The sequence below is a fragment of the Hippoglossus hippoglossus genome, chromosome 17 (assembly GCF_009819705.1).
Source record: "Hippoglossus hippoglossus isolate fHipHip1 chromosome 17, fHipHip1.pri, whole genome shotgun sequence".
Taxonomy (NCBI): Eukaryota; Metazoa; Chordata; class Actinopteri; order Pleuronectiformes; family Pleuronectidae; genus Hippoglossus; species Hippoglossus hippoglossus.
The window spans coordinates 8,731,405-8,755,969 of NC_047167.1; the positions used below are offsets into that span (position 1 = coordinate 8,731,405).

The 24,565-nt window shown below is 43.0% G+C and overlaps 1 pseudogene; it reads left to right on the forward strand.

The window, feature by feature from the left end:
• Positions 1–3,387: 3,387 nt before the first annotated feature.
• LOC117778072 lies at positions 3,388–24,467 on the forward strand (annotated as a pseudogene).
• The last annotated feature ends 98 nt before the right edge of the window (positions 24,468–24,565 follow it).

The following is a 24,565-nucleotide window of genomic DNA, read 5'->3' on the forward strand; positions in this document are numbered from 1 at the left end:
ATGGTGTGAGCCTGGTTAGACTTTCCTTTGATAATTTTCTACTGAAAAGCCATTCCTCCCTCTAAATCCTAGAAGTATTTGAGATGTTTGAAGGCCCTTAATCATTAGGTGATATTTTTCTTCTGTTGTGTGTGCAAGATAACAACAAGACAATTACCCTGTGCAACAAATTATTTCTGCCAATGACAATCACGTGTCTCTATACAAGAGCAGCAATCATTTATTAAATGACATTCCAAGGTGGAAATAAAACTTGATTAGCTAAGTCCATCATGGTGCATCTGAAGTTGTTAGAGACACATATTAATTTTTAGGTAAATTATTGCATGCACAGTTATGTATGTTGTACAAGGTTTTACTATATTCTGTTATGACTCTATTGGATAAATAATTGGATTTACACTACAACCAAGATCCAATGCATATGATAAAGGATCATGAAATACAATACCAGATCAATGCATTATTTTTGTTGAGCTAGTTGAGTAAAGTAATTTGCCTTCTACAAAAAGTTCATATTGATATAAACCAATACTATGTGTTTGTGTGCAATGACAGGATATTACCAGAGGCAGGCCTACAGTTGGGTTTGTACAGTCAAGGACTAAAGGTTTTTATTTTAATATCTGTCTACAACATTTAAATATTCATACATTCCCAGTTTATAACAGCAATTTCAATACAATTTCAGTTCAAATAACATTAATATAAACGACCTAAAGCTACATTGCTTTTGCTATAAGATTTGACATAAAGAAGAGAATATAACCACTGCAGAGAACAAACAGAGGTTATACTATTTAAAGCTGTATAATTTGCAAAACTCTAACAATGACAGTATGGCCTGGTTCAAAGTTAGCCAGTGACATATGATTGAATTATGACTTGAGTTGATGGTTCCATTTATAAAGTGCATGATGTAATTTCTATTTTTAAACTTATTACTGGCTCAACTATTTTGTGGTTAATCATTTTCATTCTACTCTAAGCATGGATCATCAATGGTAGACCCAGTAGACTTTTGAATTATCATTTGGTGGCTGATCTGCTGACACACACGCATAAAACCGTACTGTTTAGGAACATAAGAGAACTTAAATGAGAAACAGTTCAAGGCTCATCCAAAATAACCAAAAAAGGAAAAAGAAACATGGTACCCTATCACAGAGAAGTACAGTCACTGACCACCGGGGGCAGTGTTCTCTATGGGTTGTGTGTCTGGTTTATTTCTGGCGCAGAGCTATGACTTGTCATGTGTCTTTAAACCTGTATTTAGTCTCTATGTAGGGGTATTTTCAAATGTGTATCTTTTTAAATTGAAACTGGTTTATTGGTAATAACAGAATTTGCATATGTATAAAAATCCTACAGATATACTTTCATCCTTTTTTTTGGACTTTCTTAGATAATAAAAGTCCCATATAATTCACTTTCTCACCTCACCTGCTGCAGATGCAATGCAGCACCAGTAGTGTGATGCTCCTCCAACCACATCATTGTGAATTAACCTCCCATCAACTCCCTTAAAAATATACTGCTTTTCTTATGTCATGCTTAAAATATCTTTACACTTGTATTAAGAATATTAGCTGGTGTAGTGATCACAGGAGTTGCCGCATGCTGTGTCATATGCTCGCTGTTTTCCAGAAACACAAGCCCAGGGTGTATGAAGAGCTGTGCGATTTCAATTCACTGAGAAATGAATAAATAAAGTTATCCCGTGATCATTCTGAAGATGCCACTGCACAAACACACACTGCTGAATTCTCCCGTGGAGGTTCACTGATAACATCAGTGTATCACTGACACTGCAGCATACACAAATACCTACAGTGTTGGGAGAGAACGAGTTGATGCGTTCAAGTTCCCTCCAATAAAGTTTGACTCAATGCCTAAAATTAATCATTTACCTGATAATTGTAGGAAAAAAATAAAGCAAAACATATTTCATGTGTGCTACACTTTGATGATTGCTGTGTTTCGCAATGGAAGCATCCCGTGGCTCCTTTTAGCTAGAGGAAGGAAAATGTTGCCGCTTTGATTCATTAATGAATGAGTCAAATTAACACAAATCTGTGGTCAGTTAGTCCATATAACAAGGGCCCAGTAGCTATGGTTGTAATTATTTTTATTACCTCCTGATTATCAATTTAAAAAATCAGTTAATCGTTCAGTCTGTATATGCTAATACTCTGATAATGCCTTTCACAATTTCCCAATGTGATGTCTTCAGTCTGCTTATTTTGTTCAATCTATATTGATATATGTTTATTTAATTGACATTGATGTTGAGCTGATTCATTTGTTGAATATTCAGATAATTAGGGCCCCCGAGCACCGACTATTGAAATTGTAATGATTATTATTTTTTCAGGCAAATGAATTGCCTTTTTGAGGCTTTGACACACTCGAGAACTCACCAAAGTTTTGCCAAAATTCAAAAATGGGTGTGAAAATGTACGTATTCTGGAGTAATTTGAAATGGGCGTGGCAAAATGGCTCAACCGCAACGAAATTCGGTACACATGTGTATCATGACCAGACGCACAAAAAAGTCTCAAGGAGTATTATGGAAAAAGCAACAGGAGGTTGGCAATTTTAGACTGAGTGGCCATTTTGGCCATTTTACACGTTGTGTATTTTAACTAACTCCTCCTAGAGCTTTCATCAGATCAACTTCAAATTCGATGAGGGTCATCTCAACAACATGGAGATTAAAACTAAATTGAGACTAACTGATTTTTGAGTTTTCGTCACACGGTCTGACCGTGGCGTGGCTTCAAAGTTTGATTACACGCCATCAAAACACAAGGTTGTTGTATCTGTATAATGTCAGTGTCAGTGGTCAAGGATTTAAAGGATCTGAAGAGAAACAAGTGTTTTTCTGTATGTAGTGATAGCACCACCTACTTGCAACAGGAAATAAGCCTCGTTTTACAACTTAAATTCGATTTTCGGGCCACACAGTACTGCTCGCAGCCCTAGTTAACATTTCTTTTTTGAAGTATCAGCAGCTCTTGTTGCCCATTACACACTTTAAAAACATTTTTTTTATTTCAATTATCAGTATGATAATTTTGTATGTTGGAACTCTACCTGACCCTTGATTTGTGTTGTAGTTACATTTTACATGGAAGATTAATTTAGGACTGTGCACCACAGAAGCATGAATTAAAGATTAAAGTGCACTTAACACTATCAGTTTTTATAATTTTATATATACAACATACAGTCTATACAAATTTGATCACTCTCCTCGTGGTTGCGTGAAATTTACGTTTTTCAAACGGTTCCCTGAAGCAGCATGAAGGGCGATTCACAAACGTTTGGCACGTAACCACCCTTTGCGCAGCCCCGCCTACCCAGGATTCAGCGCGGCCGCATACAACATAGCCATCTTGTCAGTAGTGACTGAGGGAGGGAGGTGACTGTGGGCGCTGTTTAGATCCTCGTTTTGTCTCAAAGCGTGAGGTTTAACTCAGTTTCCTTCCTTCGACCGCAGCCAGCTTCACCGTCGGAGCCCAAACGGGAGGACTTCCAGCCGGGGAAGTGTGCGGGCACGACGGACTGCTTTCTGGAAGATGTCTCGCATACTTGTTCCGACGTAGGGGGAGTGTGCAGCCGCCACTTGGCTTGACTTGCTAGCTAGCTCTGTGAGTGGAGGGCTGCGGGCCCTCCTCAGCCTCTACTAGCTCCTGCAAGCTGGGCAACCACACTGTGCGACAGCGGCCGCCTGACAACTGCACAGCCGGGATATTAGCAGGCCGGCCCGGACCCACCTACACCCCTCGGCTCGATCCCCGCACAGGCGCTGGCTCGGGCGGCTGGTAGCGGCGTCTGAACTCGCATCCGCCGGACTAGACGACACGAAGTGCGGCGTTGCGCTATGAGCTCATGAAACGAAACAGGAGACCGAGAGAGGAAGAGGGATGGCGCAGATTCATCTCGATTACAGTTGAGTAAAATAGATGAAAGTGTGCTCTTTAACATGATCTAAGCTGCTCCAGCTGCAACCAGCTCGTCCCTTTTCCGCGGAGGATAAACATAGCCATACGGGGGACTCGGAATCCGGCTCTCAATATGTCGAAAATGCCGGCCAAGAAGAAGAGCTGCTTCCAAATCACAAGTGTGACTCAGGCCCAGGTGGCGGCGATAGGTGCCGCGGACGACACGGAGAGTCTGGACGACCCGGACGAGTCCCGGACTGAGGACGTGTCGTCGGAGATATACGACGTTTCCCGGGCCGAGTACGAGCCTGCGTGTGACAGGAGTTCGTCCGAAGAAGCGCTGAACAACGTCGGAGAGCCGGATGGCGATCAGCGCTGTGGCCCATCTCACATACCTCAAGCCGGGTCACCTGTCTGCGCTGTCAGGCGCTTCCATAGGGGAGTTCCGAAAAGTGCCGGGCTCAGCTCAAGGTGGTCACCAGCCGCAGGGCAGCGGCGTCACAACTGGTTTACCCATCATCCCTCAGCCAGGAGCAGGGCATCATCAGCCTGCTCCGGCCTCCAGCTTGTCAGCAAACACATCCCAACCTGCTGCAGTGACCAGTTCAGCTGCTGCTCCTCCTCCTGCCACCTCCACGGTGAGTTGCACTCACGCTTCAGGGTCATCCAAGCTCGATCACGGTACTGGAGAACCCTTCCGGAGAGGGCCGGTGGACGTGTGCACAGAGTTTTATGAGAAAGACTCTGACGGCTCTTGGCTGTTGGTAGGACTATAGATAGCATCAGGCATGCCAGTGCAACATTGGACCCTGCTGCAGGACAGAGACAGTGGGCTCAGCCTCACAGGGGTCTCTGTGCTTTCCTCAGGTCAGGGCTTGGGCTCCGTGGCAGATCCTTCACTCCCATCATCCTGCATGCATTCAGTGGAGACACTACCGCAGCAACAGCAAAGCCACCATCAAAACTTCATCGCCCGACAACAGGTAGTTAGTGCGTCGGCCATGCAGAGCGCTTTCTCCAGCAGCAAGTCTACAGCTGTCCCGGCTCAGCAAACAGTGGGAGGTCTCCAGCCCTCTGCCCCACAGAGTGTGCTGCCAGTCGGATAAATGGCTTTGCCTCAATCTGGTGTCATCATCCAAAAGACCTCCATCATGCCTCCCACAGCCCAGCCCAGCACTTACTCTCCTCCGCAACATGCAGCACCAGCTTCCCATGGCCACCCCTTGGACCGGCCAGTCATCTGGACTGTTGCAGAACCAGACGGAGTACTATCAGCAGCAACAGACTGCTTCATGCAGCCCTGGGCTTTTCCACCAGCCAGTCCCTCCCAGTGTCCGGCCTCTCAGCCGGGTTGCAGCCTGGGAGCCAAGGGCCTGCTTCAGTCATTCCTCCAACCTCTGGAGGGGCGCCTGTGCCAAGTCAGGTTGGAGATCTTGTTGGAGCAGGAGGGGGATCCCTAACCACTGGACAACCAGCTCCGGGCCTCTTGCAGCAGCAGACTGTTGGAATGGGAGGTGTCGGAGGCTCCATACTGGTTGGTGGATCCATTCTCCAGCAGCAGACTGTGAGTCCGTATGCCCCCGCTGGACAGCCTCAACCCCACGGCCTCCACCCTGCATCCTCCAGTGTACAAAATGTGCCTGTCATGGCAGTGAGCTCCAGTGTGCCCCCCACTGTGCCCGCCGCTGTGCCCAGTACCTCCAGTGCAGCCATGCCAAATGTGACAGCTTCCAGTTTGCCTCTGGGTCTGATACCCCACAATAAGACTTCACTGGTGTTGGGGGCGCAGGGTCTCCCAGCACCTGGATTTGGACAGGTGGAGGGTGGTGGAAGGAAGTCAGAGGGTCTCGTCAACTTACAGTCTCCTGTTGTCTCTGGGAAAGAACCAGTGAAGCCCCTCATGCCTCAAAGCCTGCAGCTCACCACTCCAGCTGTCAACAGCCTGTTTGGAATCCACATACCTGTCGACGGGGAGGAGGACAGGTAACAATTTTCAAGATCTTATTGTTTACAGTTAGAAAATTCTCCTCTTTGTTCAGTATCATCATCATATGTGTTATCAATAACACACACAACTTGAACAATGGCATACAGACAGTGTAAGGCAGTGTCAGTGAACAGGGGGTTGTTACAGCTGACATGATTTGTCTGTTTGCTTTGATCCCAAGAATGTAGAAACCCATAGTTAAGGCAATGGCTTATGTAGTGTTTGTCATTCAGCTTTTCAGATGGACCCTAAAGGAAGTTATGGGGGAAGCGTATGAGTAGAGGGAAGAGAAAAGTAACACAAAAGAAGGAAATGAAAAATATGTATAGTCTCATTAGTTACTAAAGGAGTAAGTGGAGTGCGGCACAGTGGAGGATAACACCTGTGGCTTCCTCAGCGCATGCAACAGCTTGTTAAACACACACATGACCTACGTCATACCGTCATTCCCTTTGTGTGAGGATGTGTGTGTGCGTTGTAGCATTTTGTTGCAGGTCTCATGTCTCCAGCGTTGTTGTCCTCCCACTTATCTGTCACCTCCAGGACAGTGTCGGATGTGACGGCCTTGGCTGCACACATCAACCATGCGTTGCTGGTTGTTCAGTGTGTGTAGAGTTCACTCAGCTTTCTGTTTTATTCTCGGGCTTCTCCTGGCCACTCTGCGAACGTGTTGCATGCCTGACCTTTTAATAAGTTAGCTCCTGCTGTGGAAAAGACTTTGTAATACAAACACAGAGAAGAGTGTTTCGGTTTGTGTAGCCACTTGTATGATATCATGGTTTCCACTTGTTGCCACATCAGGTGGCCCTGAGGAAAGTCTTTAAAGAGGATTTTAGAGTAAGAAAAACCTGCTGACTAGCTTTTTATTGAGGGTAGTATGTTTTGTGCAATGATCCTTTGGATTGATCAGTGTGTAAATGTGAAAATAATCCATAGAAGACATGGTATAAGTGTAGGAATTTAAAGCACCTACAAGTTTTTTTTTTAATTGGTTATGAAACGGTCTTATTTTAATATTGCTGCCTCTTTATTACCTACAACAGCAAATGAGACAAGCAGGGAGAGATTTTTTTTTCTTTTATAAACTATTTTCTACTAACAATGTCTGTGGTAGTGACGGATTACTCACGAGGTCAGAGCACCGATTTACGGCAGTGGACTGGAAAAGCCTCTTGTTAGGCGGAGGGAGAGGAAACAACACAAAACAGAATCTTTATTTTTATAAGTATTTTGATCTTTGACCCCCCCCCCCCCCTTTGTCGCGCTTTGTTTCGTTTACCCAGGAATCGCTCTCTCAGTCTGCATTTGGAGCAGAGAGAGACAGTGGTCTGACAAGAGGATATAAACTGATGCAGTCCTTGTTTCTTGTTATATAATTACAGTAAAAGCAATCCAAAGAGAGCTGCAGTGTCGCAGAGTTTTCTTGTTGTGCGTCCGGAACTCCGTACATGTGTCTTCTTTTCACTCTTTCCAAAACAAATGCTCATGCTGTCTGGACATAGGTTTTTACGACAGGTGACAGTGGAAACACTACACAGAGGCGCCGAAATCAACCAAGATGAAAAGGTCCTTGTTGGAGCTTTAAATTTGACATAAAAAGATTATTAACTTCATGTATCACATTGGAGAGAACGGCTCCGGCCACAATTTTCAGTCAGACCTCGGCCGAGCATGAGAGAAAATTAGCCAAGACCGACCTGAAACCCAACAGACTCTTTTTTTGTGTCTGAATCCGACTAAAGCCCGATGTTTTCCCCACCGATTACAAGCACGCACAGTGACAAAAAAAAATCCTGCCTGACTAGTTGGGTCTCCACACTCTAGTACATATGGATAATAAGACATGTTATCACTGTGTTGCTGTCACTTAGGGGATATGACATTTGCTTCCTTTCCAATCTAATTTTCTCTCAATTCCTGAGTTTCAGCTCTTTGTCTCACTTGTAGTGGATGCCACTCACGAGCGGAAATGACACAGTGCCTGAAATCTCTGTGGTTTCCATTTACAGTCTTTTAGATAACCAGAATGTGGACCAGATATGCAGACTGCAGAACACTGGCTCTGCTTTACTACACATGTTGTTGCATAATAGACATGATTTAGATGTGTTGCAGTTTGTTATGAGCACATCAGGGAAGCTTCCTGTTTGTACTCCGTGTGTAAAATCCATCACCTGTGTCAGATGCAACTGTGACACTTTAGACCACTGTTTGTCTCAAACGTTGACCGTGTTGATAAGTGGGTCAAATCAACAAACTAAAGACAAGAATTTACTATTTACCTCACATGGTATCTTTGTCTCATATCACACCTCAATCGATGGAAAAGTCACTTTATTCCCTAAAAGTTCATTTTTTTCTTGGTGCAAACTATTTATTTTGAAATTACATACTCGTTTTGGTGTCTTAATTTGTAAAGACAAATACATTTCATTACAGTATTCATGTTTGTGACAGTGCTCCTGACTTCAGGCTGTATATTACCTATGTGTTGCTTGTGAGAAGACCCAGCTCCCAGGCTGATAAGAGCGGGGGTCTCTCACGACAGCCGAGCACTATCAGACATTGAGCAGTAGTCTTTCCACTGTGCCCACATTGTGCCGATAAGCGACCTGACAGTGGGGTGTGTCGCCAAACTGTGCTTGTTGTCACATTGTGGCCCTTTTGTTTTGCAATGCAAGCTTACTGTATATCCTGTGTAGGCCCTTTGGATGTATATAGTAGGCACACCCACTCCCTCTGTTCTTCACTCACCACCCGAGCTGGCATTAGCTGTTGTTTGATGGGGTTTTCATTTCTTACCAATGGTGCAGCATCAGTGCTTTGTACCTACCACCCCACAGACTGACAGACAAGGCAGGGCAGTTGTTCATGTACGGATTAGGTGCTGAATGACATTTCTTTGCAGCAGCAACTGTGGTACGTTCAGTAGGTGGAGGAAGCTGCAGAGTGACTTGCAGGCATGTGAGCTATGCTCCATACAACCCTTCCTCCCTCCCACCCAGCTTCTTTTCTTTGTCTCTCTTAATTTCCACACCACTGTTTATTTTGTCTCCTGCTGCCCCCCCCCCCCCCACCACACACACACCACGCAACAAAAACACTCACATTTTATCCTCAAATGGACGACTTCAGCAGCTAAAATATATCATCTGTATATGTACACACATGCAGCCGCTCATGATTTAAAAGGTTGAGGACTTCAAATAAGTTCCACAACCTGGAACAAACTCTCGGCCATTTGGTAGGAGCTAATGCTCGTCCCTTTGATCCTGCACTCTGTAGTTTTCCCAAAACAGAGATGGACTCAAGATTGAATTTGATGTTCTCATACTTTGAATATCATCTGCTCAGCTTAATGTTTCCCAGATTGCTTCAACAACTGAGGGCATAAAATAACATCGTTGGGTTGTCATAATGTCTGTGTTGCTCTGATTTTTGCTGGATAATTTGCATGAATGTAATGCATCTGTGGTCTGTGTATAACCGTAGTCATGCTGGGGTAGAATGGTTTATTGGCCCTGCATATCGGGAGCTTATGTAAAATTGTACTCCTCAGGAGGTGAAGGGGCGGGGGGGGCGAGATCTGTGATGAAGTCGAGCAGTTAGTGCCACTGTGAATTGAGGGACTGTCTCTGTGTGGGTGGATGAGGGGTGTGTCTTTAAAAGGGGATGGGTTGACTCAGCTTGTGCTCTTGCAAAACTATCCATGCTGCGGATGGGTGGGTTGTGGGGCTCTCTCTGAGGAAAGCTGCGTGGCCGTGCAATAGTTTTGGACAAACTTGCCAGTTTATTCGTTTTTAGTCATGGCAGAGTTGTGTAGGTGAGGGGAAGAGAGAGTGACACAGAGACAACATATACCACAGGGTCTTTCCCTCCCCTCCGTGACCTCTGGCGTACTTCCACATCCTGTTTTCAGTCAGCCCCTCACACTGCCACCTTCTATTCATTTAATATTCCTTAGCTCACTCCCCACTTCCGCAATGAGGCTCTCTGGTCATATCATATGACTTGTTGTGGGCACACTTCATCCAGAGTGCCTCACAGGGGTAGAAGTACACACCTATCTTAATCACAGTTCTAAACCTGGCCTGCCACCATTAATGCCGTAATACTTCACTGCACCAAATCGAGGATCTGTGCACAAGCACTGAATATAGCAGTAGTATAATTAGTCATCTTCTGCTCCTGCCCTGAACTCTGTAACCACTCACTGTGTATGGTATGTGTTTCTGTGTACACTTGTCCACTTTTTCATCATCTGTGAACCCAGTGTTCTCTAAGCCCTAAAGCTATTTAAAAAAGAAAGTTTAAAAAAAGGTTTTTCAATCCTGTATCTGTGGGATTTGCTTCAGTCATCACCTCCACCTCGGGTATGGAGGCCCTCCATTGTTCTCAGAAGAACATCAACTCCAAGACTTTAATGGCCTGTTTAACTGGGGATGTGCTGCACTGTAGATAAGCTAACTGAGAATATCCTTGTTATCAGGCATTTTGGAAAGTGACACTTATGTGACGTGAAGGATTACTAAGAACCCCATATTTCTACTGTCTTGGCTTTTCACTCGCTGGGCAGAAACAACTTATTATTATAATAACTTACGATTAACTTTCTATAAATTCATTTAGTATTCTTTAAAATCTGAAACATATTCTTACACATAGGTTTTTTCAGCATAAATGCATTTCTTCAATTGTGTTCTTTCAATTACTTACCTGTTGTTTGAACAATAACCGAAAATTAAATTAATGTGTAATATATTAATTTACCTATAAATGTAGTTTATTTGGTATGTATGGAGACTAGTAGGCCCTAACACCAAAAGCCTCTTTTGCACATTGGCACTTTTTGTCAAATAGTGCAACGATTAGGCAAATCAGACAAATATTAACAACAGATTAAAAAGCAATTTTTTCTTGTGATGAGCCAAAAGAAGGATTAAAGTCATTGTCTTTGCGGATAACTTGCAGCTGTAATACAACCACAATATTTCTGTTGAGAAGGAGGAATCCAGAGCAGGAAAGGGGGGTTGAAAACAGCAGAAAAACAAGATGTTTGTCTCATGCTTGTGCTTATACTACTCCACTAATCTAGCATTGTACTCCTTTAACACTGTCAGACTCACAATGGACAGTAAAACAAACAAAGAAACGGCATTGATGCAGCAGTACTAGAGATATCATATCTTTCATTCCACACATTCTTCCTCCTTTAAAACCTGGCACCTAAAGTACCCATAATGCAACCCTATGTTCAGCAGTGTGTTTCAAGAGTAAAGTGTGCTATGCTTATAGCGGCTAACGCAGCTGAGATGAGGAGGGACCAGACTACAGAGGTCTGCTAAGCTCACTTCTTTGTCACTCCTCACCCCCAGATTTTTTATTTTTCAATTCCAGATGTGTAGTTGTCAGATCCAACTGACACTCAGACTGAAAAAACAATAACCTTTTACAAAACTTGTTTTATACACAGTAAGAATTTGCGAAATAAAGTGAAAGGTTCACTGTAGTTTCTCTAACTTTCTATCTCGCTACCTCAGTTTCTCACATTAGCTCTCCAGTTTTTTGTTCTGGGACGTTAGCTGTATATTGTTTGTTGAAAATAGTGTCTGGTCTTCTCAGTCTTTGTATTTTAATGCTGGCTTGTAGCCTTAATGTATTGTTTACACACTACAGCAGCTTGTGTCAGCTAGTTTAAACCCTGATACTTCTTGGAAGTCCCCCATAAATTCCTAGCAAGTATGGACTCTATGGAGAACTATGGCCCACGATCCAGAAGTTGAACAAGGTTCCTGCGGTCGTCATAGCGGTAAAGATCTTTCTGTCCCTGGCACTCATCATATGCTAATCTCTCCCCCAGTGGCCTTACAGTAATCAAGCAGTGTCTCTAGGTGCTCCCTGTACTCCATCTCCCCAGCCTGCAACCCATAACCCGCTGAAGGAAACTCCCATAGGGCAGCTGGAATCTAAATATTTTTGACCTACTTCTGCTCTGTGACAGATGGATGGATGGTGCTGAGAACCTGAAGCCTCGAAAGCAGCAATAGTGAGCGTTTAGGCTACATCATAACTGTTTCATACGTTTTAGTTTTTAAATTGATTATGGTTACTATATTTACGCCTGGCATCCACACTACTTAAGAGTTTTACAGCTCTTGAACAGGGACTTTTGGAAATGCTACTGGTCCCATTTTATTTTTGAAAAGTCCGGGTCAGCATTTCAGTCTAGAAGTACAGGAACTGAGACTTTTGTAAACAATCACCAACATTTCCTTCTTGGTTGGTTCTTATTAGTTGTGACTTGACTACCAGGGGCAGGAGCAAAGTGTTGCGAACCCTAACTTTCAGCAAAAGTTCCTCCTTTTCATTGGTCCAAGAAAAGATCTCCTTGTTCTTTCTTTTCACCAATGCTTTTTCTTATTTGTATTATTTTCTACAACTATGCAGCCTACAGCAAAGAAACAATTGGCTTCCAGTTTACACCAGCATGGGCATGACCAGTGAATGTGAAGGGTCATGTGATATGTATGTTTTACTATGGACTGAGATTATTCTTACACAGGACTAAAACATATTTCTTGAGAGCATTTTAGTTTTATAACCTCTCCCTTGACTGTCTCTACAGTATCCAGTTATACTGCTTTACTCCATAATTAGGTATATGCAGGTTACGTGAATGTGACCTGCTAAAAACGCGATTGGCTTCCTTCCCATTGCCAGTAGAGGAATTTGCCTTTCTGTTTGGTTCCCCAGTGCGTCATGTTCGATGTCACAAAGGCGCTGTCTTGCCAAATTAGCGTTTTCACCTGGGTGTCTAGTTTGCATCGCTGCGGATCAGAGCCAGAGCCGATTAAAATCCTGTGTCTGCAAAGTCTTTTGACACGGGAGTAAAAGCCGATTGTATCCATTCCCATTGCAGACAGAAGCCAGATCTTTTTGGACCAGTGGAAAAGGGGCTTTAATCATCCCTCAGCCCATTTGCCCCAGCACAGTAGAATGAGAGGGTTTGGACTGAATACTTGTTGTTTTCATATGGTATCTCCATCGCCTCAAGTGTAGCACATGCTTGAGGTCACCACAACACCATAACGCAAAAGTAAAAATCTATTTTGACGTGTACTTTCTGTGTACTTTCCTCTCTCCTCTTCATTTCTACTTCTTTCCTCCAACCCTCCTCCCCGGTTCATCAATTAAGGCTCCTGTGGGGTTTCATGTGCTCAATGAGTTTGTGTGGTTATCATAAGGAAATAACCGTGAACCTGAACTTTTGACGCAGCAGCTGGTTTGTAGCACAGGCACACTGCAGGAAAAGCCATGTGTCATGCTGCGGTGAGATGTGTGATAGCAACCAGCAAGAATTTACCAAAAGGTTATTTTCTTCTGCTGTCAGGTTATAATTTTTGCTTCAGGGTACTTTCGGGGCAAAGCCTGAGCATGTGCAGCCAGCTATGGAGTTTCTGTCAGGTTAGCTTATGTGCTCTGAGAGAGTGGTTCAGAAAAAGAAAAGGGACTTTTTCTGCTGTTATGTGTTCCCTCTTTCTGTCCGCCTCACACTCCATACTCTGGGGTTTATGGGGGGAAACTGCTACACTGCCGAACGCACTGACTAGTTGGTTTACAAAGAGGTGCTTTCATAGATGGATATTGACATGTTTCATTTTAGAGTTACAAAGAGCACCATTGAGAGCTGAGTGTTTGCTACTTGAAAACAGGGAATGATGACTCCTCCAGTTCTTACCTCTTTCATGAAGAGGTTGCTGGACTCCAAGTCATCTGACCTCGATGATTTCAGCCCGTTGCTCACTCGCTCGCACACAGGCCTTGGCAAAAAACAGAGGCTTTTCTGTGGAGGTGTGCGCTTACACACGTGCAGAGGTTTTTCTTGCGCCATTGCCCGCAGAGTAAAATTAAGCAGGAGGCATGGGAGGAGGATGTGAGAGTGTTTAGTCATGAGGTAATGTGACAAAGGGAGTTTGTGCCACAGATTTCTAGGAAAAGAGCCTTGGCTGCTGTAATGTGCACACACATGCTGTAAATCAAATTCCCAATTCCCCTGTGCTCTCGCTCTTGCTCTCGCTCTTGCTCTCGCTCTCTCTCTCGCTCTCTCTCGCTCTGTGTGTATGTATGTGTGTATGTACGTGTGTAAGAGCTTTGTGTTGGCTCACTCCTCTGTGTGCATATGGTCATGTCAGTGTGCGTTTACATTTGTTTGAATAATCCCGAAGAAAAGCACTACGTTTTGAAAGGCACAAGCTGGGTGTAGATAAAGTGAGTGTGTGTATGTGTATGCGAGAGTGTGTGTAGGGGTCAGACTGGAGTTTCCTCTCCCCTTCCCAACATACCTCCTTTGGCATGGAACATCATATACATGTAGCTTATCAATTGCAGTATAGATGCTAAGACGCAAGGGTATTTAAAAATTTAACTGTCAGCAGTTTCCCTCTTTTTTTTCAGCTTGTATTTTGTAAACAACTTAAACATGGGTAAGTGCCACCATACTTTAGGTGAATGGCCTAAGGGAGGACTTAAAACTTTATGAAGCTGTCCCCACCTTTTGAACACACATTCCTGTGTTTAGGTCAAGACTCCCCCTTTGCTTCGCTGATTGAATGTCCTATAAGAGCTTTTTCTCCAGCCAATCCAAGCCAACAGGTTTTGTGCGGTGGAATGAAGTTACGTAAGGAAACATTTCTAGGAATCATAACTTCAGTTTTTCTTTCGCTGTTTCAATTCTGCCCTATCTCTGTCGTCTCTCCCTTTCCCTGAATGTGACACAGGAACCCCTCCAAGGCTTTCTACCAGGCCTTCCAGTCTGGCAGCAGATTAAGAGACTCAAAGGCTCACAGTGATAGGTACCGTACTATACTGGAATGGACTGGACAGGCCTGCAAGAGTGTAATAACGTGTGCTGTGTTCAGTAGCAGTGAGCCTTGCTTTCTACACGTGCATGGATTGAGAATGGAAACAAAGCCTGGCAGCAAGCACAGGATTGGCCAATAGTCTTCTCAGCCATATCTCTGTCTCTCTCTCCCTCTCTCTCCCTCTCTCTCTCACTCCTGTTTTCTCTCAATCTCTCTCCGTCTTTTTTTTTTTTCTTCGACTGCCTCTTTTTGTAACATTATAATTTTGCCTGTGCCGCTTCAGAATCCGGGTTTGTTTACAGCCTTGGTGTTATTTCCATTTGTTTGGAAACATCTCTAACGTCTTATGCACCAGTGTAATTGCTGAGATCTCGGGCTGCGGAGACAAACAATCAAATGGAGAAAGTTAAACAGATTGTAAACAGGTTTAATCCAATAACGGGCGCAGCTAACGGTTATCTTGCAGAAAGCTATGCAAGGTCGTCCAGAAATCCCTTTTCCACAACAACATCTTATCTTTCCTCGTGAGGGATCAAGAGAGCATTTGGTCCAAAAATTTCCAAAATTTCAAAAGAAACTTTATCAAAGTTTTTCAAAGGGAAGTTTTTTAATTACTCGTGTTTTTGGACCAACAGTCCAAAACCAAAATAAATTCCGTTCACAGTGAAGGTGAAACTGAACTAAGATATATTGAGTCATATTAACCATATATTAGCTAATAATATATCGGTATTGACGTTTTTAATTGACTATTATCTATCTTGTTGAGAAGAAGAAGGTGCAACTGGCGTAACTGTGAGGTTGGACTTATAACACCAAGTTACTACAGACTTAGCTTGAGACCAGGCATAAGACCAGTTGGTGCAACCAGCCACTATTGATCAACTAATCCACTCATTGACTAAACGTTTCAGCTCTTAACCCAATTATCTAATTTACGATACCTGTATTTGGAATCGCAAACAAAGAATTCACACAGTATGCATATCCTAACTGGTCTTTGCAAAGAAAAGCTTAAAACAAAAATGAAAATGACATGATCACAGTTGAAGTAGGAAGTAGTTTAGGGAGTAATTTTAAAACAGGCTCTTGTGGTTTATAATTCGCTTGAATTCTCACTTGAAGTAATGTAATAAAGCGGACTAGACACACAATGTCTGGTCATATGACTGTTAATGTTTGTTTAAGCCCTTGTGGAGATGTTAGTCCCTGTTAATTCATTAAGTAAAAAGTAGTTATTATTAGTCATTATTCAAAACAGAACTTGTGCACCACTTTCTGTCAACATGTAAAAACTCTCACCCTGACGCTGTATAATGAGCCTGAACGTATGCATAGTGCCTTTTACAAAAATGAAAAGGGAAGCACTGGAAACCATATCCGAGTGACAGGAAATGAAACAGATTTTTGAGAAATGAACAGCTTACACACAGTCACCGAGAACTACACGCACACACACAAAACACGCAATTATTTGTCCATTTGCTGCCCCAGCTGCAAACAGGTAAATCAACGTTGTGATGTCATTATCTACACTGACAAGTGCCTCCAGACACAATATCTGATTGACTTTAATTCACTCTCAATGTTTGGCTAGTTCCAATTCCACTCTCAGGAGGCACCGTACTAGTGAACTGGCACCAGCAGTGCTTCTTTTTTTTGTGTGTTGCTGTTGTGGATTCACTGTTCTGCCAAGGGCTGCTTTTGTTTCCATGGAAGCAGAGATAACCAGTGCTTTGTTTAAGACTGTGTTTGGCAGATATTGATAATGGCCTCAGGAGTTGACCCTTACTAAGTCTATTTTATTCAGCTTTATTTGGGATCATGTTTGAACCAACCAGATTAAGTCATAGAAGACTTAAAAAACTGACATTTGCTTAAATATAAGTGATATTTTGGCAAAAGAAGAAATCCACTATGAATGTTTTACAGGTCCTTTTCTTCGTAGTTTTTAAAAAGTCATACATGAAATTACGTTCTTGATGAAAGCTCTCCACGAGGGTCGGCTATGTAATAAAACCTCTCCCGCAATGTTTAGAAAATGATATTTACAGTAAAGTATGTATATAAAGAAAACCTTCATTTCATATGCTAATGTCTGTCGACAGCAATGTTTGTGTCATCTAAATCTCCCTATAAAGTATTTAACTCTACAGTAAGTTTATCGTAATATGATTGTTAAGCCTCACTAACGGCTCCAAAAGTGGAACCGTGCCAGATTGTCAAAATAAAAGCCCCCCCCATCAGGGAATCCTTGTGGCTCACTTGGCACATGTACGTGGCAGAGGACCTTTTCTAGAATGTTATTTTCTTCTGTCTCCTTTTTTTCTTTTCTTTCCTCCTCACCAATCACAGCTTTACGTTGCTACAATGCTGTATATAAAACTTTGGAGTTCAAGTTCAATTTAAACAAAATGTACATGTTTGCTAATATTCAGGGATCCAAGCATTGAAGGTTTACAGTACTATAACCAAAACCATATTGGTGTTGAATTTTCATGTTTACATTTTTTATGTGCAACCAGCGGAGACTGGATCCAGCCAGAAACAGTCCAGTACATAATCAATAACATGGAGTAGTTTTTCCACTTCTGTTTTTATACAAACATGATTTAGGATGATCATTTGTGCGCTTTAGAGATGCTGGTATTTGTGTTTATTCAGCTTTAGACAGAGCCAGGCTAGCTGTTTCTACTTATTCCCAGTCTTATGCTAAGCCAAGTTAGCCCACTGCTGCGATAGCTTCATATTTAGCGTACATACTTGAGTAGAGTCAATCTTATCATTAAACGTTTGGCAATAAAGCAAACAAGTTTGCAAAATTTCGGCAAAAGGCTACCAAAACAAATCTGCAAATTGACAACAAATTTTAGATCTCTAGAACTGCTAACTTTAAATGTAGATTACATGAAACAAACCGGATTCTCACAGACTATCAATGTATGTGGATCAACGACAGAAAACATTAAAAACCCCATTTTGTCCATTATATTTTTCCGCCATACTTGTTAGGACCACACTCAGTAATTACTTCACTGTTGGCGCTCCTTAAGTTTTGTTTGTGCAGATGCAAATAAATGTGATTAGACTGTCTCAATTGATCACATATACTGCTTCCTTATAATCGACCGGTGTCATGCAATTCACAAGAGTTTTCATGCACGCTCGCCTGTAATTATATCACTTCCTTGTTTTTATTCTCTGCTGGTTAACTTCCTGCATGCAAAGCTGTGTAATGTGACATTGACAGTGGGAGGTGTTGGATTAAATGGAAGTGGATATATGCTCATTTTAGTGTGAAAAATATTTGTTACTGTAAACAGCTACATGCCCAGATAGAAAACAAGATCTAGATTGATAAAGAGCAGAGTTAATTCTTTACAATGACAGGCATTGCATTGCAGGTGCCATGGTTAGACTGACTTGTGCACCTGCTGTCCTTGGGCATATGATCAGACTTTCCCTGTTAATCCCTGAACTTGTTTCATCATGTCTCAGGTTGACTTGAACAGACTTAGCGTCGTTCTTCCCATGTAGCTTTAGGAAACCTGCTACTCTTGAATATGCCAGCAGCTCTTCCAGAGTCAAGGAATGACAACAATTCAGATGAGTTAGTCACCGTTGCCCACAAACCTTTCTGCCTCCAATGGACTTTTTATTGACATTCCTACTTTACAGCTCCAACACTGTATGGGGAAAGAACCAAACTCTACCCGGAGCTTATAAACGTCAGTGCTGTTAATGTACAAGGTGAAGTTTACATAGGCGTTGGTTGCATAATCCGTGGCAGAGTAAGTTCAAACCCTCATTAGCATTCTTTTTTATCTCAGCCCAGCCCTGAGGCCTGCAGGTCCTGACCTAACTTGCATCACCAGATCTATAGTGTTTGTTTTCTAACGCTGGAGAAAGGGAGGAGGCGGCTTCACCACACATTCAACGGCTTTTGTTTTGTAGTCCGATGCTACTCTACATAACAGATTCTTGACTTGGACTTGAGATCCAGAGGCTTAAACAAGATCATGTGCACCAGGAGCCAGGCACACTCACTCTATTGAGCTCCAAAACACTACTCACTCATGCTGTGGTTTCCAAAATCTTCCCCCAGTGCCAGTTGTTACTGGAAGTTGTACTTGGAATACCAGATGTTGTCCTAATATGGCTTTGACTTGATTGTTGTTCCTGCTTGTTTTAGGGTAACTAGTACATTTACAGCTGAAGTAAAGAGAAGCTGCCTGAAAACATCATGACTTAACAAAGTCATCTTTACCCACTTTGACTTCAGGATTCAGAACTACAGTTTATCATCCAGCTCTGGGCTTTGTGGAAATCTGCCTTGCACACTCTCAGAGAAGCATTATTGTGTTATTGATGTTTTCCTGTCTCCATAGTTACAAATCTATCTCTGGCCTGTCACATGTCCTGACGCTGACAGTACACTCAGGGGTTCTTGAGTTTTCCTCTACTGTTATTCACTTGTTGTTCATCCCACCTCACTGTTGCCTCCACTGAAACCAGCTGGAGGAAAAGCCCCAGAGAAAATGCTTCACGGCGTTAAAGGAATTCAGTGATTTGTCCTGGTCATTAGGACTATTAGCTTCAACACAGCATTGTATTAAAGCTTAGACGACTGTTTTGATAATAAATTTGTTTAATAACTTCCTGGTTTCATCTCTAAAAAATAGTTTAATTAAAGTTTAAATTTTAAAACACAATCTTAAACTTAAACAAGTATGACTAGAACTGTTGAAATCTTTCAGCAACTTACAAACTGTATATTCCCATCTCCTGAATCCACCTCCACCTGGTGGTTGGCTGCAGTATAGGTCTTAAGCCCGCCTTTTTCAGAAAGTGTTTTTAATTTGTTAGTTGGTGTTATAAAAACTGTGGAAACCGTCGTGATTGACAGCTGAGACTGACTCATGGTTGGTCGAGCATTTATTGGTGGGTTTGATCCCCCTTTACTGCCCAGACCTCTGGCTCCACATGCACAACATGGCATTGTTCATACCTGGGATATTTTGGCTTCATTTCTGGATAGTGGGAGGAAGGGGCGATGTGTCGTCCATCTTTGTACACCTCAATCAATAACTAGTTGTGATTGATTGATTTTTCTCATTTCTCAATGGTTGGTGCTAAAAAAAAAAGCATGTATTTTATGTATGTAAATCAAGTGGAGAGCACATGAATCCTTAGAAAACATGTCAAATGTCATATTCAAGTTATTACAAAGCTACTGCTCTCTATTTAACAGTTAAATAAAAAGGCATGAAACGATGGCCTCAGTCAGATTCAAGCAGGTTAATACTGATGACTGCATGACTGATAACAGGTCTGTACCACATATATACATGTACATGCAAGAAATACTGCACACAATGTTGAGATGTAGTTGATAAACGCATGTTTTGTCTCGTGAAGCAACAAGGGTGTAGCCTATAGACTCCACTCAGTGTCTGCGTTTTATAGAGTGAGAGATTCCTCTGGGCACAGGCATGTTGAAAAGTCCTGTTAGGTAGGAGAACTATGGGAGGGTCTTTAAGTGACGCCTTGTTTGAATTAAACACACATTTAGGGTGAAGTTGAGGTTGATGCTGGTTTTTTTTTTTTTTTTTTTTTTCCATTTGGTTATGTAACTACTTGTGGGGGGTTCATATAATTTGGTCTCTGAGGGAGAGACACAGAAACTAATGTAGCTCATGTTAGACGCTGTCATGTCTGACGGCGATCAAAGTAAGTAATGTGGATGTGAGTGACAGTGTTTCTTAGCAGTGGAGGTATGAGGAACATTCCTTCCCCCCGTACTGCCTGATGTAAATCAACTGAGTGCTTCCGCTGGCCTCACACACACAAATTGGATGGTGTGGAGGAACAGAACATTTTGTCCTCGGGGCTTCTTTGGTCAACCGGTTCTCCACCACATTCACCTTCCTACCACATGGTGGCATTGGTCTATACAACAAGGGGATGGTTTTCCATCCTAATGACTGAGGTGATTCTTTGAATGTTCATGTTGTACCACCATAAGGTTCTGTGGTTCAGATAAAATGTCATTAAAATATGGTCTAGATGTTCAAGGTGTCCAGTGGATGAATCCTAGTGACTTTGGTTACACCTTTACAGAGTAATTAAGTTATTTTGGTGGTCCATTGGACATGTTCAATCACCACATTAATTAAGAAAATAAATTGACTGACTGATTTATAATTTTAGAATATATTACTATCCCACACTTTGCAATAGCATTAAAGAGACAAATGTATCAAAGATTTGAGAATAATTTAATAACATGTTATATCTACAAATGTCTTTTTTTTTTTTATTTGATTAAAATATTATTGTATATTTGCCATGGAGCAACCATCTGTTTGCTAATTTCTGAATGGATACATGAACTGTGTTAAATAGTTGTACTGGCCCCACTGGGCTTCCATACCGCCTCCCCTGCAGCTGTAGGGTACAGTTGCTTGAGTCACCGGTCAGCAGGAGGCGGGCGGAGCCAGGAATCATGTCAGCCCGACACCCCGCCCCCCCCCCCCCCCCGTCACGCCCTCGGCCCGTGGGTTCATGTTTCACTTTTCTAAAAGCGGTCACCGTCGCTCCGTTAAAGCGGCTCCGCTGCGGCCCGCCGGTTCTTTCTCTCCGCCGACACAGATGTCTCGTCAGCCGCGGGCCGCGCCATGCCGTGCACGTTCTCCTTCAAACCTCCGTGCTGCCCCGGGGACCCGGCGGGGCGCGCGACCCCGCTGCTCGCCCACTACCGCACCCGCCGCAGGTAACGGCGCGCGGCCGCTGCTCCGCTCCGCGTGCACGCATCCTGTAAAGTTAGTGGTTGGAGTCAGAGGGACGAAGCTGAGTCATGATAAGAAGCAGAGTTATGATCAGAAGCTGAGTCATGATAAGAAGCAGAGTTATGATCAGAAGCTGAGTCATGATAAGAAGCAGAGTTATGAGCAGAAGCTGAGTCATGAGAAGAAGCCATGATGGCTGCAGACAGTAGAGGAGTGTGTGGACTCTCTTTCTTTCTTTATCACCACACCTCCAGTGATAATTCTCTCTCACGCTGTATTGGCACCTTCTGGTACCTGATGTGTTTCCTGCAGCTCAGCCTCTGGCCTGTTCCCCCTGTGACCTCCATTCACTGAGCTCTGATTTCTTATTTACTCTTTCGCTCATGTAGATCGTTGTTCATTGTCATGATTTCCAGAGTTTTCTGATTCTACTATCTGTCCAGGGAAAGACTAGCAACCTGATTAATTCTGCTATCTAATATCTGTCTTCCCCCCCACAGTGCCTCTGGAACCAATGTCGTTGCCATTGATAATAAAATAGAACAGGCTATGGTGAGTAATCCATTCACCCTTCATCTTACATTTCTTGAAATACAATTGTCTTTCTTTCAAATTAACAATGTCTGAAGTAGGTATTCAGTTACATGGAGGGAAAGTAACATAACTGATTATTAACACATATTCTGTATTATGTTGCTGCATTAAAGTGAGTCTGGGCTTGAAGAATAAAAAGCATGTTGCCGTCATGTCTGCCTTGACTTACTGTCGTGCTCTAAGAGCCTGAGGGTCTTCAACTGCCATTTTTATCTTTTACCTTTTACACATTAACCCAGTGACTACACGAGCAGCTGTAGCCTTGAACTTCCCTCTTACATGTTGCAACATGATAAATCAGCCTGTGTGTGACTGGTCGTCTTCTGGTTACATGCCGTTGACTCATTTCGTGCCATTGTTCCCTTCTCTCTTCAGGACCTGGTGAAAAGCCATCTGATGTATGCAGTGCGTGAAGAGGTGGAGGTCTTGAAGGAACAGATCAAGGAGCTGTTTGAGAGGAACTCTGTGCTGGAGCGGGAGAATGCCGTGTTGAAATCTCTGGCCAACAGCGAGCAGCTGTCTCAGCTGTCCACCCAGCCGGCCGCCAGCTCGGGTGCCACGCCTCCCCAGCAAGGACTCAGCCATCCCCAGCAACAGGCCCCACCTCCGCTTCAAGCTCAAGTTCCGCCACAGTCGCACCCCCAGCTCCAGCACCACCCCAAACCCCAGCAGCTCCAGACTCAGCCCCAGCTCGACCCAGGCCAACAACAACAACAACTGCAACCCAACGTCACCTCTGCTTGAAGTGCATCTGCCCCATACGACGCAAAAAGAGCATCTTCTCTACAGCTTATTACAGTTAGTGTATGTGAAAATAAAAAGAAGAAAAAAACTGTGTCTTCTTAGCCACCAGCTTGACCACGAAGTACAGTGCTTGTGTGTATGTGTGTGTGCGTGAGGGTGAGTTAGCAAGAAAGTGTGAATTTGGTGTTGGAATGTGTATGCATCTGTACTGTGGGCCTTTCCAGTGTTAATGCAATCATCAAGAGAGACAGAGACGGAGAGACTTGGACAGAGGAAGTGTGTGTAGAGAGAGTGTGTAGAGACAGAGTGTCCGGGAAGGTTGGGCTGGTTTCATTGTGTCGGGTCGGCCGCCGGTTCCGGGCTCATACAGACTACGTCCTGTATTGGACCGGGCCTCGGAGACGACCTGCGACTGGACCTGAAATCTGCTCTACCTGCGGGCGTGGAAAGGGAGGAGTACACCTCACATAAGGGACAAATGAGTGATTGTCAAAAAAAAGAGTGATTATTTTTTTAAATAAGACAACTGGGTGGGTAAAGAGTTATTTTTAGCCTTGCTGTTTCATGTAAAGTAAGAAGTGGGAGAGAGTCTGTTTTCTTTTTGAGCGCCACACCGCTGCCGTTACTTTCACATCATGTCCAACTCTTGCATCGCTCTTCTGAGTCCTACTGTTAAGTGTTTTATTTATTACGGGGCTGCTATTTTCATTCATGAACAATTTCCACGAAACCAGTAGCCCTTTGACTTCGTTCCTCTTTTCTTTTACAGTGTTCAGCAGATGGGCCACATGTCCCAGGGGGCAAGGCTTTATATTAGGCAAGAATGTTGGCAAAACCAATTCTGACAAATGTTTAACACTAACTCCGAATTTTCTGGCTGCGATCGCCTGTTCAGAGCTCAAGTCCAGATCCAGAAGGTACATTTTTGTTTAGTATAAAGCATCATAACTCCTGTTGACATCAAATCTAAACGTGAGCCTGCACACACACAACATTTGAAGATTCGATTGTCTGTAGTTTATATAAAAGTGAATTAGTATTGCCACACCCCCCCCTCCTTATGTTTCCTCCATTGTTTTTCCTGAGGGGGGCCTGGGGGGAGAAGCTGTGAAATCATTCATCCTACTTTGTAACCAAAGATGCAAAGCTGTGTAAATGGATTATTTTTAAATGCACACATGTATTTTTGTTTTTTGTTTTGTTACTTCCTCTTTCACAGAATCTTTTTTTTTTGTTGCTGTTCGGCATGTTCTGCATGTTCTGTAATCTTCAAACCACTTTCTTACCTCATTTTTATTCAGCACTCTTATTGTAAGATAGTCTGTGAACAGTGTAAATGGGATGGGGGGGGGCGGGGGTAAAAAAAACAACGCTGTGGCACAGAAAGAAAAAAAAAACCCTAGTGTTATTGACACTAGTCACAGAAAAATGAAGTGAGCCATGTTTTGTTCATTTAAATGGTGTTTGAATTTCATATGCCAATAGTTTTGTTACATTGCAAATTTTAATGTATTTAAATAAAAGCAATATTCAGATTCCATAATAATGCTCGTGTGTAAGTAAAAAAACAGTTAATTCTTAGGACATTTAAAAATAATGTTCTGTTGAATATGCACCAACTTCTTGAAGCTCCACTTCCTCTTG